This window comes from Phalaenopsis equestris, unplaced genomic scaffold, assembly GCF_001263595.1.
Source record: "Phalaenopsis equestris unplaced genomic scaffold, ASM126359v1 Scaffold000001, whole genome shotgun sequence".
NCBI lineage: Eukaryota > Viridiplantae > Streptophyta > Magnoliopsida > Asparagales > Orchidaceae > Phalaenopsis > Phalaenopsis equestris.
The window spans coordinates 1112190-1131232 of NW_018164443.1; the positions used below are offsets into that span (position 1 = coordinate 1112190).

The following is a 19043-nucleotide window of genomic DNA, read 5'->3' on the forward strand; positions in this document are numbered from 1 at the left end:
GCAACGTAGACACTTTCGGCTTTAGCGAAGGATATGGGGAATTTCACCCTCCAATTCCTCGAAGGAGAAATTCTTCACCATTTTTAGGATGAACTAGCTACAATTTTTTTTCATCCTATAAATCTTTGATGTTCCAACCTCTCCATGGAATGTTGGAATCGCCAAAGCTAGTGGAAATATGAATTCTTACAGATTTGGGTTTGGGCTAATCTTTTTACAAGGAAGATCACTCGTATTTGTAGGGTATTTGTCCACGACAGATTCTTATCATAGCATCTTTCCTAGGAAAACAACAACATAGCCATAATAATCTCTAACACAATCCTAAGGCTAAGAAACAAGTGTATCACCTACGTGATGTTTGATGACATCCCCGATTGCGAAGATGAAGCTCTCCTCAGGTAGGAGAGTGGCTCTTCTTCCTCTTCTTCAAAGTGTGAGAGGAAGCTCTCCCAATGTAGAAAATGATGACTTCTTCCCTTCTCTAAAGTCTAGTGGAAGCTATCCTTTCGGAAGGAGATGTGCCACTTTCCCTCACACTTGAAGTATTCTCCAAGCTCTCTCACCCTCTCCCGAAGATTGGTGGTGAAAGAGGAAGAAGATGAAGAAGAAAGCAGATTTTTGGTGGAAGAAAATGGAGGGAAGAAGAATAGAAGAAGGTGATCTTTTTTGCTTAATTCTCTCCAAAACCCTCTCCTCTTTTTCAAATCCCTTTCCCAACTTCTCTCTTTTTTCACAAAATGAACGAAAGAAGAAGAAGAAGGAGGAAGCACTCTCAACACCAGAAAGCTAGAAGCACTAGGAAAACTAGAATAAAAGGAAGAAGTAGAAGACTTTCCTCTTCACTTGAGCTCCTCCTCTCCAGGAATTCTCTCCCAAGCTCCTCTAACTCTCCTTCTCTCAGTTTTAAAATATGGATACCTTCTCAAAAATGAGCTCTTCCCTCTCATTTTGTTTGGTCTGCCACACCAGCCAAGTTTCCCGCACGGTCTGTTCACCTATCCGACCTCTCTGCTTGACACAGCCTTGGGAAGCATCTTCTTGTTAGAAAATGACAAGGCTTGATAAGATCTCTCCTTGATTTTCCTTTAGCACTTCCATAAGTTGCCTAAGAACCATGCAAATGTTTCCCTTAATGGTCCTCTCCATTTGCACTATAATAGGCTGAAACGACGACATTTAATAGAGAGAAGTGGGTATGGTGCATATGCGCTAAGGTTTGGGCGCATATGCACCGCATATGCACCCATTGCTTGGGATCACACATCCTTCGCTAAGGTTTGGGCGCATATGCACCCATTGCTTGGGATCACACATCCTTTACATGAGGCGTCTAAGCGCCACCATGGGAGCACATATGCACCCCTGTCGCTGTGCGCCACCAAAGAACTTTGGCACATATGTGTTAATTATGTGCCACCCTATCAGAATAAAAATACAATGCACACTCTACATGAACCTTGGCACATATTTGCCATCAAGGGGTGCTGGAACCGTGCTCCTAAGGGGCTTTGATGCCTATGCTCCCTTCGAAAAAATTTAAATTTTTTTCATTTCAAGTTCTTTGCTTCCCTTCTTCGTTGGGGATCGTGTGGGCTACTCATATGGGTCTTTCAACCACTAAGAATCATCAAGGACTGGAAATAGACTTCCCCATGTCTAGACGAATGCCGGAGGTGCGTCGTATAGGGTAAAAATCACCGTCGGGGGCCGGGTATGACACTTCAATCTAAAATTCAACTTTTCACTTGGGTATCCATAATATGATTTTAATCGACCCAGAAGCTACAGAAAGTCATGTATCACTCAAATATGACTCCACATATCAACATGAATATTCCAGATGTCAATTTGGTAATTTTGACACTGATGGACATCCTAGACTTCCGCGTGAGTAGATAGGTCCGAAATTCGATTTATTCTAAAAAAGTACATGGGAGAGTTTGATGACTTCATTTGGCCACCCGAAAGCTCTGAATAGGCGAAATACAACCTCTGGACACCGGGATGCATTAAAACATGTCTCATATCAAAATAGTCATGTACCCATGACAAATTCTTCCTAGTGGTGCTAAATCGACACCAATCCCAGTTTTATGCTTGAGGCACATACCAGATGATCCAGACTAATGTCCTAGGCTACGTGAAGCTGTAAATAGTCTTGTAGCACTCAAGCTGTCACCAAAACATATGACATCTAAAAGTAATGCCAAGACCAACATTATGGGATAATAATGATAGAACTCACCTTTTAAATCATTTAGGACATATCTCCGTTAGCAAGGCCATTAGGTCTAGCTTGAAATAAAAAGCTAGATTCAATACGTATACTTGGCCAATTATTACTTGACCAATTTACTTAGTTAAAGTTTGGCATTGCCTTGAAACTCTATGATATTTGATTATATTCTCATGCTAATTTTGCTCACTAATAGCCTTGACGTCACTTATGATCCTTGTGGACCTACTGAGTCATCCTTTAAATTGTTCAATAATTTTAACCGTGCTAGAGAAACCTTAGTAGGGCATTAATTTGAGCCTGAGTCGGATAGTGTTTCTTGAGTCACTTTTTTTTTCACCAATTACTAATTAAAATTATTTAGTTCTTAATTGAATAAAATAAATTATTGGTATAGATCCAATGCAATTTAACTCAAATAATTGGTTTGATTGTTTCAAACATAGCTAAATCACATTTGAATATTTGATTGCCGGAGTTACTTAAGAATTTTTTTTTTTCTCGAGAAGAAAACATCATTTGATATTATTTAAAATATAAAATAATTTATATAAAGTTACAAAACTCTTTTAATCGTTCACATGATTCATATTTTTCAATAATTTAAATCCAAGTGGCGGGTTTTAGCATTTAGTTAACTATTTAATCTTGGTCGACATTTAATAAATTGAATAAAAATAAGTTGTTTTTTTTTTTCTCATTAAAACGTGACCTAAATGATTATGGTTATTCCTCGTGAATTATTCAACATAGTTTCTAAATGTCATAAATGCACATATCAGGGTTAGAAGCTTTTTGTGCATGAATACTTTTGAAAATATCAAAACACTACATAAGCATTTTATGTCTTCAAATTAAGAGATAAACACCATCAAGATGCTTTTGATGTCCCCTTCCAACTTCATATCATTACACTGTTAGATGGGCTCCAATGATCACTAGTACCCTACATACAAAAGCATGCATGTATGTCATGACATTGATTATGTGAACTTCATATGTAAGGTATGTTTCCATGTCAACTTCAAATGGTGTCAATATCGAAGTTATATCTAAGATTCATGATCAATCCCTTTTATCTTGCACATGAGGGTAGTTACCACCACAACATAATTGCTTCCAGTTTCGGTGTTTGGATGAGTTTCAATGATAGCGAAATTCACATCAGTCCTTATATTTGAATATTTTGAAGCTAAATTTAACAAAATTTTATAGATTGAATGTACTATCATGTATTGCATTCCAATAGTATTTAGATATACATATTGGGCATTTTATAAGCATCAAATTTTACGGACCGAAAAAGTAAGCATAATATGATGATGTGTTATAGTATTGATTATTTGTTATGTATATTCAAGGTAATATAATATAACATGCATGTTTGATAGATCATGATTTGTAGTGAAAGCAATAGATGTCCGCTAACTAGCGAGAGAACGTTATATTTATATCTACAAAACATTGCTAACTTATTACTTTGTTTATATAACTTATATATGATGGTATAAGATTTATTTGATAACGAATAGGGTCAATGGGTTATGTTTTAAACTTAAAATCAATTCAACAAAATTCAATACAACATTTTAGAAAAGCATACAAATAAAAAACTACATATCCATGCATATTATTTTTCTAAAGTTGATTGAACATGTAATATATTTTCCTTTAAAGCAATTGGATGTTGTAGAATGCTACATGCCAGATATAATGATTATATTCTAGCTTATCATCCTTGACATGGATGTGTGGCTTACTAGTAAATTCTTGGTGATTCATATGATATCTAAACCAATAGTCTTATATAGTAAAAATTCACGCTGACGCAGAAAAACAAGAATATTTTTTCTTTTGAATGTACCTTATTTATATTAGTTAGTTCACTTATCTTGTGGACCAAATGTCATCACTTTCTAAGCATGTCATGGTTGATATAATAATATTTGTTTCCTACAAAAGATATATGATCAATTATCAAGCCTCATGATCGACAATTTTTCTAGCAAGTGGAAGAATCATCTGACACAACTGATTGTTCATAGATTTTGACTTCTAAGGCTCAGTTTCTATTTAAGACAAGGATTTTTAGGTATTATGAGTTTAATAGACGCCTCGATCTAGTTATTATGGATTTTAATTCGATTTAAATTGTTTTAAAATATACATATTTTTATTCAATTTTGGAGATATTATAATTTTATTATAGATGTCTCCATCCAATTATTATGGTGTATAGGTTCACTAGACTTTTTTTTTTGTCAATGTAAGACTAGCCAGAACATCTCATGTAGATATCGAAGAGTTATACAATCCCAATAACTAAGTTTAAGTCTTGCGCCCTCACGTATCCAAATAGGTATCATAAGACATATTGTTATTCCAATATAGGCATCTCAGTATAGTTGTTGAAAACTTGTAATGCACTAAAAACTTATTTATTATTATTTGTGCACATTATCATTGGTCTATAAAAAATTTTGAAAAATATATATCTCTATACCTTATTTCAATAGTTTTTTATTCAAGAATTCATTTTGCTACTATATATTCCTGAAACCTAAACATATGTTGAATAACTCTATCCCATTAATAATATTAAATAATTGAACTATTGACTTCTTAATTAATAATTTTCTTGATGCTATTCTAAAGATGTAATTAATCATATAGACCTTCTCCATCCTCATAATAATAATAATAATAAATTAATATTTGAAAACTACCCTCATTTAGGGGAAATCTCTAAGAAAACATAATCAATATTTTTACTAAAGGTTCGTATGAGATAAAGGTAATATGTCTTTCATCTTTAATTTCTATATATTTTTAACTTCTTATCATGAGGCATACTTCGTAGCCCATAATTTTTTTTAGTGGCTTCTTTAAAGATGATGTCTTTTTTCATCTTTATAGTTATGCTCATGTTCCCTTGGCATTCCAACTATTACTTCACTAGTTTATAATTTTGTGCCCTTTAATAACCTAGTGACAAAGATTTATTCCCTCAAATTAATAGTGATGTAATGGTTTTATGTTGAATATTTTTTATCAACAAATTTAATAAAAAAGGGAGTCATATTTTAGTTACAAAAAATTATATAATTTTTTATAAAATATTAACATTTAAATAAACCCAAATATAAGTAATAAAGCTAATACTACCAAGTTTATTATTGGAATAAGTATTAACAATTATTATTTAACAATAGTTATTATATATGTTGTAAGAATCATTTGATTTGAAGTTATACATCTCATGATAAGATCAGCTTATATATTCTTACACCAAAACAAGTTGTAATGCTACATTTAATGTTAGGCTTTTTCTTAAAAAAAATAGATAGTATACCTTTTTAATAAGAAAATCATAATTTCTTATGCATATTCAAAACATTTTAGCACAAATGAAGGCATTTACTACTAATCATATTGATGGATAGATTTTAATTAATTTCATTATAATTTATAGCTAGTATGTGGTAAATTAATGTTAGCTAGTGATTTGTCCTTCTGGCCTTTGATTTAGGCATTATTAATATCAAGACATCCCCCATATATCAAGAAAGTGAGAATGGCTTGAAGAAAATATAAAAGCATATTAGAAAAAGGAAGTTGTTTCATTATTTGAGTACAATTGTCATGTACTAGTTAAGAGGCAAGGAAGATGACACCAATATAATAGGGACAATACCATTTAGCCCTTGTTAAAATCTAAATAATATATTTGTAACTCGTATTACCTTCATCTCAACTATCATAATAGTCGTCAATTTCATTATACTAGCCTGCACCACCACTTCTACTCAACTTGTTGCCTTTTCTAAAATTTTCAGTAACAATGCCACTTCTTCACCACATTGTTCTTTGGTCCCTTTTCTTACATATGAGCACCACTTGAATCAACTCTATTTCATTTCCATAATTGCTCTATAAATCAATAAAGAGAGATAACACTCTTTTAGAAGTGGAGAGAATTTTGGTCACATTTTAACAAATGTTTGTTTTCACTCCTTAAATACTTATAAATAGTGCCTCGGAGCAAAAAAGGGAATTGTGGTTTCTCATTTCTTATTCTCCATCTGGGTCATCTACATGACATGATTAACTTTAAACTTTAGGTTTGGCCATTCACCTACTATTATTTAACAAAATCTAAAATATATTTGATCCACTTCCATGTGTTTTTTAATTCCAGTTCAACCAACTCTGAACCTTCTCTTAACTAGATTTTGAGGAGATTGCCTACATATAACAACTTTTTTCCCCAACCCCTATCTATATGACTAATTTTTCCAGCAATTATCAATAGAATTAACTCTAGTACCTCTAAATAGAATTTTCTTGGACCTTAAAATACTTTATCATTTAATATTTATGCCTTAGTAACCATCATTGATTAATCTAGCAAAACCAAAATAGTCATGTGGACAATACTCTTATGGTGCAAGCACCAAATTAGAAAATTTTTTTCCTTATTACATTAAATCTCCACCATAATATCCACATCTCCATGATAGGTGGTCCATGTTACCTACACTAGCTCATATAACTCTCTGGTCCCGAGTGTTGATCTCTATCTAACCAACCATCAACTTTTACCATACAATCGATCTCCTCCAAGCTTGAATTGTTTCCTATGTTCTCTATTGCACATGCTCCTTATGAAGACGAATATTAATTGTCCTCTCCATTTTAGGACTGATGGCACATTCTGTCCATGCGGCCTTAACACAACAACAATATTACAATTGCCTAGCTGCTATGGCAAGGCAACATATATCTCCAAGCAACTTATAAATATTTTTTCTTCTTCAATTTTTTTTTTTTGGTTAACGGAAAAATGATATCACTGAAAAATGATATCACTTAGTACTAGAGAGAGATTACAAAACTATGAAACATTATAGAGAGTTTATAATCATTTATTTATTTTTATTTATCACAAGTGAACTCTCTCTTGTACTAGAAATATGCCAAAAATATTAAACCAAGTAAAGCTATTTTGTGGTATTCTCTGTTCTCTATTTCCTTTATTATTAGCTCTCTCTCTCTCTCTCTCTCTCTACAGACACACACACACGCGCGAAAGCCCATATTAAAAGGACATAGTAAACTTCTTTTTTCTTCTATGATCCTCGTGGAGAATTCCTGTATCATTCTACATCCGGTCATCAGGACCACATTCTATCATTCACAAGCAGCTCATTTAGTTTATAACTCCATTTACTTTGTATGCACATTATTATATATCAAAATATCTTAAATGTTAAGGTGAATCTTAGGCTAACTACCTCAAATCCAATCATACTTCAATCCTTTACCACCAATTGTCGAGAGATCAAGAGTCAAAAGAAATGGAAGGAGAGCAAAATTGACCGAGACAAACAAAAAAATTAAAAAAAATAAAAATAAAAACCCCGAATAAAGATCTCAATAAGACGCACATTACGACCTTCTTTGAAAGATTTTAACTTGTTCAATAAGCTCAAGCTAGTCGCTTTCACTTCAATACTATTTATATCTTAGTGGCCAACAAACTTGAAAAAAATCCAATTTTTAAAATCAACCGACTCAATGAACAGAGTTTCAACTAGTTTTGACAAAGTAATGCCAGCCAATAAGCTAGATGTGGAAGTATTGGACACCGAGATTAGCTTGCTAATTACACCAACTTGCGTTGATTTGAAAGGCAATGTATGCTAATTGCACCAACTTCAATTTATTTGGATTTTTGCTTTTGTCGAAATAGCTAAGCATTGTTCCAGTTGGCTTTTATTGAAAGTGATGGCTTCAATATTTTTTTTAAGGTCTAGTTCGTCTAACTTTTCTGTAGCCATATATTTTTTTCCTAGAAAAATTAATCATAATTTTGATTAGCGTAAGGAAAAGAGATGGGGGGTTGTATTTACATATTTTAGCACACAACTCTCATTTATTTATATATCTCGCAGTCAAATTTTCATGTTTTATACATTACATTTTGATTCCTTAAATTTATCTATGAAAATATGTATTACATTTTTAAAAGATCATAATAAAATTATTTTTGCCATGTTATCAAATATTTGAATATTACGTGCATAAATAGGAAAATTTAAGTGAGAGAAATGTAAGTATAAAAATTATGTGTTATGCACGAAAATGTCCCTCAAAAAAAGGCAAAAACTTTACATCAGGACTTTGGACACTAAAATACGCCCGGAGTCCAATGGCCGAGCGCCACGTGGCAATTAGGCTCCACCAAGATTAAAACTTATCATGCTCATTATATTAAAGCGGGCTCACTCGCCATGTGACACCCCACCATTGAACTCCGGATGCTAAAATCCGTCCAGAGGCAGATAGATGTGGATTTAGAGGTACTGTGGTATAATGACAACAATCCACACATGTTGATACCACAAGTAATATTTCCTCTAAGAAACCGGACACTTAGATAAATACTTCCCAAATCCTATGAATTTACATATCTAAAATTACAATTTTATTTTTTACATCAATATCACCCAAATCTTTCCCATCACATACCAAAAAAGAAAAAGTATTTTAATTTTAAAAAATTAAATAAAAATTTTCATGCATAAATATGACAGCATGTAAAAATGGAAATTTAAGTATGAGGTATGTAAATACATAAAAAAGGAGTGATATGTACGTAAATCTTAAAAATACTTGACAAGAAACACTCTTGGCCTCGTATAATTTTCATGACGTCAAGCTTATTAACAATGCATTTCTATAATCGTTTATTTATTTTAAAAAAGTCATTACAGTACAACTAATTATAATTAAAATATAGTTTATGGTGTAGTTTTCTCAAAACCACATTTGTTAAGGCTGAATTTAAGCCAGTATCGACAAGCTAATGGATTACTTTTCTCCAACTAATTTCTCATGCTCACCAATAGTATTCTGACTTCAGCGGTCCACATCGCTCACTAGTTTCTTGGCCTCTTCTATAATTTAAATTTATATGAGACGGGGCAGACCCATTTTTGTAAGGTTATTCACCATGGCCATTTGCATTATTTTTTGAAAAATGTTTAACTGGCTATCTCATAGAGGCCAGAGCTCACCGTTTTTCTATTTTTTTGTATTTTCTTTTTTAATTTAATGTCATGAGGTAGGATTATTTTATGTATATAGACACACACACACACACATATATATATATTACTGAAATAAAAAATATAATATAAAGATAAATATTTAAATTATTGAACATTTGATACTATTTGATAAACAAATACATCTTTATTTTGTGTCTTAATTTTAATTGAAAATCCCTTGCACAGATAAATAAATAAATAAAGCATATAAAACAAATAGACACTAAATTTTTTATAAGAAAAAAAAAATATCACGGCTCAATTGAAATTATCCAATATATAAACAAGGTTAACAAAATTTTGTTCTTCTTAAAAATTGAAGGAGTTGAACTTTTAAATTAAAAAGAGTTTGGATGACGATGACATAAGATAACAGTAAAGTGATAATGGCTAGGTGACAATGATTGACAGAATATAGTTGAACGATATCCTTGCATTGCTTTCATTGGAATAATTTGAGTTGAATTATAATTGAAAAGGAAGCTATATTTTTACAACAAATTTTAATGGAATATATCACCCCTTGAGTGGTGAAGTTAGACTTTGGCTGTTTAGAAGTTGTAAGAAACTTTCAAAATTCTCTAATTATGTTGATAAATTGTATATTAACATCATATAGATCAAATACTTTTGTATGTGGCTTTGAAAATAGATATCTTACTTGTTCAACCCATCGGTGTTTGTTTCCTCAAGTATAAATATGCAAGCTCCATTGATGTTAGCCATGAAGATATTGATGAACTAAAAATTTTTCTATAGAAGTAATCAAAATTTAAGAGAAATTAGGCCCATAAGAGATTAAGCTCTTTATATTTCTATGAAATGTACTTAAAAATAATGATGTGACAAAGTTAACATATAGTTATTGAATCTTAAATAACCACTACAAAGATCTTGCCTTCTTAAAATTTTGGGGAAAAAATTCTTTATTTTTTTCTGAAAATTAAGTATTGTAAGATTTTGAAATAAGTAAAGAAACTTGTAATAAAGGTTAGTATTTTCTTTTAATATGAGTAAGGAATTATGAACCTATTGAGATTTATATTTTTAAGATTTTTAAATAATTAGAATACACATGCTTTCCAAGATTTATACTTTCTAAGATATTCTTAAAATCTATACCTTTTGAGATTTTTATCTTTTGAAGTTTTTAGAGCAAAGGTGTTTTGTTAGACTTTACTTTCAAGATTTTTGGTAAACATGTTTTTTTTTGTGATTTTCTCTAAATGAGTTTTCAAAATTATTTAATTTTTTTGAGATTTTTAATCTTTGAAGTGTTTCTATTCTAAGGGTTTTAGTAATCTATATCTTTTAAGCCTTTCTTTTCTAGTTCTTAGAAGAAATCATTACCTTTTGAAATTTTTTCCTTCCAAGATTTTTAAATGATACATATTTTAAAGTCTTCTTTTATTTTGAGATATTTAAAGAACATTTTTTCTTTTGAAACTTTTTACTTCCTTTTTTTTTATTTTTAAGTTTCTTATCCTCTGAAGGGAGTAGTCTATCTACATTTTTTGTTGCATATGTTATATCCTTAGTCACAACGATTTAGACATGTTTCTTAGGTGGTCTTTGATAACTTAGCAGATCAGCTTAAATTTTATGAGTAAAAAAGGTCCCGACACTTAACTTAACAATGAATTCAAAAATCTTCCCAAATTTGTTAGAATCCTGCATTAAAAAATTTCTAAAATTAAAAATATTTAGTGGCATGGCCACGCCAGACCTGTGGCATAATTAGGCTTGGCCTCAGGTTGGTAGGCATAATTAGGCTTGGCCTCAGGTTGGTAGGCATGGAGACGTTGTGTACTAATATGGCTAAAACAAGGGGCTCTCGAACACAGTCTCTTCGGCAATTTGGCAGTGGTCATACTCGATTTTGGCGTGACCATGCTGCTCAGGTGGCGTAGTCACGCCATTTCAGAGGCAGCTATGTCGTGGTCGGTTTTTCCAAACTTTCTCTTTTTGATCTGATTTTCATGCTAGTCCTCCTGTAACCTTCAAAATTCAATTCCAACCTTCCCAAAGCTTAAAATTTTGTATGTAAAAAGGAAATATACTGGAATTAAAGCATAAAAGGTATAAAAATTTGATGCACGTCAAGAACCACCTATTTAGACGATCTCATATGCATTCTGATACATGATCTAAAATAAGTTATAGGGGACTCTTATCCTTTTTTTTTCTTGTATCATCATCCTCTTTTACTCTTTTAACTTGTAGATTTGTTGCATCACAAACTCCCTGGTGCAATCCATCACTTTTCTTCACTTTCCCTTCGACTCTAAATTCTATAGTTGTGTCTGAGTATGAACTACATGCTCGACACATCTTTTAGAATATTGAATTGTTTTAGGATGTAAGAACCCATATTGTCTGTAGGATCATACCATCTGAGGAAAGTTTAAGAAAAAAAAAAGGCATGAAGATGATGGTGATGATACTCTTGATTATAAACCAGATCAAAATGTTTATCATGATTATTATATATAGGCCTTTTGATTATATAGTAGGTGATATGATTTGAATGGATGTTAACTACTCCTATTTAATGATACTTTGATGATATTATTGGCTTTGTATTTATAGAAATTACAAAAAAAAAAAAAGAGAATATATTTTTTTCCAAATTTCATATGAAATTATTGATTATGATGTAAGGGCCATTTTATTTTGGGTTGTGATCCTTTGATTGACAAGCTTATTAAAGGCGTGAATTGTCTCATGGGAGAGGGAATAAAATCAAGTTTGAGCATGACCATTAAGTGTGGCTAGGAATACCTAATAGAGAAGCACAATAAAGGCATGTTGAATATGTCTGGTAGTCTTGTAATGATTGACATATTTTTAAGTATTAGAGAACCCATCCCACAAACTATGGCAATAAATTTTCACACCCGCACATGCATCCGCTCGCCCCAACGCATGTTATTGTGTTCTTGATCACATTCATACTCACCTATCGACCCCACTTCATCCTTAATATATAATAATACTCTTTTACTTGCACTGATGTGCATACGTAACCATTCATGCATGGCTGCAACTCTAGACCTCTCCTACTGCCCTATGGTGCTACCACCGTTGGAGTAATGTTGTATGGCCACCACAATCATCTTCAGATCACAACAACCAGGCCACCGCCCACCGTGACAAGTATAATTTTTATGGATACCCAAGACAACTTAGAAGTCTTCAAAGTATAAATTTCTGCAATATTTATTTTTGGATGGAATAAATAACATTACCCGAAAATGGGGGCAACTAATCAAGCATCATCAAGAAATCTTTTTCTTATGACACGTATCTCTGTGCATTTTTTAGCAAGAAATATTTTATATTTAAATTCAAGATCATCTAAACCTTTGATTTCAATAAGTTTATATTCAAATTGATCGCCTTGACAAGACAAGCTCCATAATACCTAAATTTGTTTGATATGAATCCAATACATCCCACATCAAGTCTTTACTCATCGCCTTGACAAGACAAGCTCATGATATGAATCCAATACATCCCACATCAAGTCTTTAAAGCACTGTTGAAGATTTTAGATCGCTCATTGAATGACCAAATAAACTAAAATTTTAACATATTTATATTCAAATTAAGTGTCTCAATGAGAGCAATGCAACGAGCTTAAACTATAGGAAATTAGCATATTTGCATCAGATAGATCAAACACAAATCCGACGCAAATCCGACGATAATTAAGGGTTAGCGTCGGATTTGAGTCTGATCTTCATCTGATTTTTTCTGACATTAAATTGGGGGTCGGTAATTTTATTTCTGTCTAATTTATGTTAAAATATTTTGATGTAAATAATTTATGTTGGTTGTTGCGTCTTATTAGCCTCACATTTGTTTATACATAACGTGCTTCGAAATTTGCATCTGAAAAATATCCGACGATAAATCTTAGTGTCGGATTATCGTCTCATTCACGTTGAAAAATATCTTAGAACAACAAAAAATTATTGTAGATGTAGTGTCGGATTTTGCATTCTAAAATGAATGCAAATCTGATGTAAACATATAACATTGGAAAAAAAAATATCAATTACATTTTCACAACCTGCACAAAAACACATTTCGGATCATATGTCACATTAAACAGAGGCATATCACAGATTAAATCTCTAAACAGTATCATTAATAAAAGAAAGATACTGTCACAAATTATCCCAAGTAAGAATATTAAACTTAATACAAAAAAGTCCATAACAAATTTTTAACATAATGTTTACAAATAAAAAAAAACATAAGAAAAACTACTCACCATCTCCATCCTCCTCCTCTGGCATGGATGTCATTGGTTGCTTGCCCTGCTATCTGCTAAGGTCTTCGTCATGCGTGCTATAGAGCCCTTCACTCTATGTGGCTTTGTAGCATCTGCTCACACAATTGGTGAATCTCTTCGTTCTTTGCAGCCACTTGCCTGACAAGAGCCTCATGGTCTGACTGTGAAAAGCTCAGAGAACTAAGAACGGGACCAAAGTAGAGCTCGACCTCGAAGGCTATGCCCTTCACTCCAAGGCCATAAACCTTTCTTCTTCCTTTCTTCCGCCTGGGTCCAAAGCTCATACTCAGACCGCACAGTGACAGACTGACTACCACTGTTGCTGGCGTCAGTCTGGGCCCGAGTGCCTAAGTGCCTCTCCCAGAGCTACTCGAATTTCTCCTGCAAAATTAAAACAAGCATTTAATTGACACTTTCAGCAGTTAGAGTCAATATAAACTTTTAATTTAAGGTTTTTAACTTAGAGCAGCCCGACAGGATTGCTCCGAGACCTACTGCATAGTCCCCTAACGTTGATGAGTTCAGACATGCAGATCTGCAATAGAGGGAGCACGAGTAAACTCTTTGGCATGTGTGATGCTCAATAATGGTTAGCTCTAAATAATTAATCCAAAAATTGAATTAATATTTAAATATATAAAAAAAAATCTTACATGCCTCCTATAGTACTCAATATGGGGGAATGATTCGCCAATATGAAGCGTAACTCCCCTGGCCCCCTCCATCGCCCGATTCGTCTGCTTCCTCCACTCTTAATAAGAAAGGCCCAAGTTGTAGTTAACTGACCCTAGAGCCACTCACCAATTTAGCCAAGTCGCTCACCCCTCTAACGTTCTATCATGAACATGTTGGCAAAGCGATGCTTGATCCAAATCTCGAAGATTCAGCGCATTTGATGGTGGTGCCCTGGGAGCCAGGTGAAGGACCTCTGCAATGTAAAAAATAATCCATGTGTTAAAATAAAAAGTTAAATCAAATTTACAATTCTAATTCAAATTACATGATCATACCTCAAACTTCCACTGACAGTTGAACATGTATATAATGTAGCTGGCATTACCTAGATATTGTAATTGAATGACTTTGTCAAGTATGTCGTAATAGCAAATCTCATTGTCTGTGTGTCTATTTCCTTTAACAGCAACACCACAATTATATGTATTTTTTTTCCTTTACACCAGGAACTTGTATGGAATGTATAAACATTTACATTAAATATTTGTCATGTACTCACACTACGATTAGGCCCATAGACAAGATCTTATAATCTTTGATCCGTGATTTCGTTGGTTGTATTGTGAACCTATAATTAATAGAGATGTACCATTAGTGTAACTTTAAATGTAACAATCATATTACACATATGTGATCATAAGTGTTAATTATACAAACATCTAATTTGAACCATGTTGGAAAGTCTGCTTCGATCGTCCTGCTTATCAGAGACTCATTTTCCATGTCCAAACTATCAATAAATAATATGTTCACAAAATTGTTATTTGTATTTCGAATTACTCAGTATATAATTAGCATTCTTAATAATAACTGACAGTATGCATTCAGTTTGGGGACCTTGAATGTTATTGTATAAATGGTTGGACTTCATCACAATTTATTAGGACGTACAATACAACTGCCTAAATCTCTCTATCTCTTAGATGTTGTGTGTCATGCCTCCCTGATGACTCACCAGATATTTGATATACAGACAATTCTGGCTGTGGAGGCATGTAATATGCAATGTGCTTTTATAGTCTTGCTCAAAATAATATGAGCAAAAAGTTATCTTCTCCTATAACATATATGCTTTGCAGATCGATCCCTCAGGATGTCGTTTATTCTTAACCATTTCTTTTATTATATTTAAAATTTTACAGCACATAAATTTTTCATTGAATATGGTGGTTGTTTAGTGTGAAATAAAATACTTGTAATGTTTGCATCAAGAAGGCATACCTCTCAAAGGGATACATCTATCTGTCTACACTAGACCCCTTAGATTAGGCTCATAGTCTTATAATTGTTGCAATTTTTTTTCGGTGTTTCTGTCTCATGTTGAACGCTCCCAATAAATTAATCTCTCTGAGCATCATGAACCATTTCTTAATAAGTGCTAAAATCAAATTCCTCTGCATGGGGGGCATAACCTGTCGAGGCACCTCCTTGATCGAACTGAACTTCATGTTCATGCTCACCATGCACAGTTCAGTACTAATAATTAAGTTAGAATCCCATGCAGTAAAGATCCAACTTAGCTTCTTTGGTTGGCAAACATGCTTGATTTTTATGCTTCGCACAAGGACACCGAAACTTACCCTCAGAACGATAGATGAGCAGTTGTGATGCCACAAGTACGAATTCATCAACGTCATACAAGAACTCATCTGTGAGTCTTTTCTGTCTTAGATATAATCTGTTATACATCCAAGCTCTCAAAGTACATATATCCAAATGCCACAAGTACGAATTCATCAACGTCATTCAAGAACTCATCCGTGAGTCTTTTCTGTCTTAGATATAATATGTTATACATCCAAGCTCTCAAAGTACATATATCCATCTACAACATAAATGTAGTTTAATGGGTCAGTACAATACTTACAGCAAGAAGTCGACATTACTTGCTCAACCAACCAACTGCAAGTAACCAACTTGTATTCTATTAATAACAAACCCATATATATCACCATCACATTGAACAAGACCCGATGCACTCCTCAACTTTAACTAGCCAACATTAATTCAACTGATAACATCCCTATCTATATCACCCTAACGTAAAATTTGATGCAATTATTAAAATTTATTATTCACGGCTTAGAGCTTGCAAATCCAACACTAATATTTGCATCGAAAAATTTTGACGGAAATATCGAACACTAATATTTTTTTTTCTTCTGTAGTGTCAAGTTCACTTAATTTTGAGATCATTAAATCTCTAAAATCGTTAAAATTCCCTATGAATAAGGGGTATCAATATGGGTCGTTCGATCAGGTATTTGAAGAAGTTATTCAACAAAAATTCAAAACGCCCTACTTTAGAAGCTGTAATAAAACCCTCTCTTACTTGAAGGGGGGAGGAGAAGAGAAGGAAATCTATAGCTTCTTCTGGACTGAAGAACATATGATAACTTTCGACCTCTGTAACCACCGACCACTATCAACAACTTCACTTTGACTGTCATCAACTACTGTTGACCCCCCCTACTTATTGTTGTTGGCGACCTCTGCTTGTTAACAACGTATCTCAAATACAGTTGTAACATGCAACGTCGTATTGAAAACCCAATGATAACTTTTGGCATCTGTAGCCACCGACGAACGTCGATCACAACCCATCACCTGATGTTGACCACCGTCGGCGGCTTTTGCTCACCGCTATCGACAACCTCTGCTTGATTATATCATATATGAAATACGACCGTAATATATAACATCATATTAAGAATGTGGGGATAACTTCTTATAACCACCGCTCACGACTATTGCATTCAGAATATAACATTGCTTTTTAGCCTCATGAAGTTTTCTATACATCGCATACGGACAAGAAATAATATGGTGTAAAATTATAGTCAAACTCTCTCAATTGTAACAAAAGGGTATATCTTTGTACTAATGTACTAAATTATAGTCAAAGTCTTAGGGGGGCATTTGGTAGCGCCATATTAACATATATCTTTGTACTTACACACTTATAGTGGATTATTTTGATTGTGCTAGACCTGGTGGATTTTTCCCTTTCATAGTTTTTTTCACGTAAAAATTTTTGATGTCTCCTCTTGCTGCACTTCTCTTATATGTGTGGGTACTGGATCTTCATGCAACGTTAAAGACACTAGTTTATCACTCTACTGCCATAAATTTTCCATCACGCAATAACAATAAATTTTATTAACTTTGACATAGTAAATTACATTTTCTAACTAGTTAATCACACATTTATTCAACTCCAAACTATTATAACTATACTAAGTCTTAGGGGGGCATTTGGTAGCGCCATATTAACAGGATTTATTAGTCAGATTTACTAATTTCATAAAAAAAAAAAACGCAAGTTCTATGGATTTATGAAATTTTAAATTTCAGGTCCGAATTTCTCCTTTAATTCATATTAAATCCGGATTCAATAATTACAGCAAAGAAATAAATTCAATAAATACTAAATACTACTAGTGCTAAATCCTTCCTAAAGCCAAACACCACTGAAGAGTTGTTTTCTTGTTTTTTTTGGAAAATAGCCATAGAGTGTCATAATTCCAAATCATAATTTTGTATTTCTCATATATCCGTCCTAACTTTTTCAACCACGTGATGCGATATCCTAAATTCATTAAGTACCTATTGCACCCGTATCCATCATATCTCACTCCTGAGAAATATCTATGCGAATTATGCATATAGATCCACATGTACAGTAAGAGTGCATAGACCTATCGCCTCTCCACCACACATATATCCTCTCAAAGCATATTTTATACGTACGTCCCTTACCTGCATATGAATTTAGGTGCATATATAAAGCACACATTATATTTCCTCCACACAAGCACCTCATGTAAATATTAATTCTAGTGATGGATATTTACATGTATATCACGTATATCTTATTTATTTATGTGTCTCACACCTAAATTTTAGGTTTTAACACCTATGCCACCTAAATCTTTCGGAACACATCATCATTATTTTCATTTTTTAAAGTTCAGGTGTTAGAATGTAAATACAGAAGAATTAAGTGATTTTTAGGAGAATTAATATGCATGCATGCCACAAATTCTTATATATTTTGCATATTATCAACTACATTTTGATATTTGCATGCAAACGACTACTTTTAATCTTTAACATCACATAAAAATACCTATATTACCAATTTTTAAAAAGTAAAATACACCTTGTAATGCATAGGGTTATGATACCAAAATATTACATATATAAATGTCAAATTTTAAGTGTTAGATATATAAATACATGAAAATTATGTGCTATGTACATCAATTTTTCTTATTTTCTATGTACAAACTACTATTCAGGCGCACTGCTCAGTATCTAAAACTCGTAAATTTTCTTTTTGATATCAAACACTATAACACTCCGTTTTTTTTTTTTTTTTTTTTTTTTTTTTTTAATTTTCTTTTTTTGCTTTTATATATCCATTAAATTTGCAACGTTCAATTATTCTATTGAAAGGGGAAGGCAACTAAAATCATTCCATGAATTGGCCAAATTTGGCCGTTTCGACCGAAACAGGTTTATAGGTACTGATTTAACCACACATTTGGTGGTCTGCGTCTAAAATTATCGAAAATGGCCGAAAGAGACCAATCTTCAACAAATAAAATTATCAATCTGTGATATACATATATATATATATATATATAATAATAAT

General features: G+C 32.8%; 1 long non-coding RNA gene across 1 annotated transcript; it reads right to left on the minus strand.

The window, feature by feature from the left end:
- Positions 1–13588: 13588 nt before the first annotated feature.
- Positions 13589–14575, minus strand: LOC110021125. The gene is made up of 3 exons (XR_002293617.1): positions 14305–14575; positions 14112–14186; positions 13589–14032 (listed from the first exon to the last, which is right to left on the minus strand). It is a non-coding gene; the product is annotated as an uncharacterized LOC110021125 (long non-coding RNA).
- Positions 14576–19043: the final 4468 nt, after the last annotated feature.